Below are 854 nucleotides of genomic sequence, written 5' to 3' on the forward strand. Positions count from 1 at the left end.
CACCCACTACAAGAAATATGTCAACTTGTGACCACCACTATTGGTCACTGAATGGTCACAAATTTCCATTTGTGACCTTTTTGTGACCAAAAACATAAGGTCAAAAGCTGGCCGTCGTAAACTGACTATAGCGACCTTTCTTCTAGAATAGTCGTAGACGTTTATGACCAAAATACGTCTACTGTGGCGTTTTGATCACTAGCAACCTCCCCAGGCCACGTAGGCATCCAGCATGGCAATCTGACGTGGCACAAGATTCAGTCCGGTCCAATTCGGTTTTCTACATGGGCCTAGCCCAACAATTCGACCTTTTTAATATTTATTTTTTCTGTTAATTTTCGCTAGCTACATGGGCCTAGCCCAACAATTTAGCATTTTTATTTTCTGGGTCGTGGCCTTTTTGCAAACCATTTCATTAAGCCTATTTTTCTGGGTTTTTCTAAAATACACAATGTTCTGATCCACTATAGTTTGGGCCATAGCCTTTTTAGAGCCCAAATATTATTTTGTCAAGTAGAACATTTGGTCTTTTTCATTCACAGATTTCAATTTACACATTTGAACAACAAAATAATAAATCTCTCAATTAACTGATTAAATCCAGAAATCATCCAGTCAAATACTCACAAGAGCACATACACGTTTGCACGTCCAACAAGTGCACATACAATCAAAAACAAATACACAAGCACCAAAACTTGGTGGCAACATCAACTAAAACTATGGCACGCATCTCCAAGCTTCTTCTGATCTTCTATCACAGCAGCAGCAACCTCAACGACATTAGATCCTGATCCAGATAAGCTATTAGTGAAATACACTGGAAGTAAATAATATTCTTTTAAGAGGCTAAA

This window comes from Triticum dicoccoides, chromosome 2A (genome assembly GCF_002162155.2).
Source record: "Triticum dicoccoides isolate Atlit2015 ecotype Zavitan chromosome 2A, WEW_v2.0, whole genome shotgun sequence".
Taxonomy (NCBI): Eukaryota; Viridiplantae; Streptophyta; class Magnoliopsida; order Poales; family Poaceae; genus Triticum; species Triticum dicoccoides.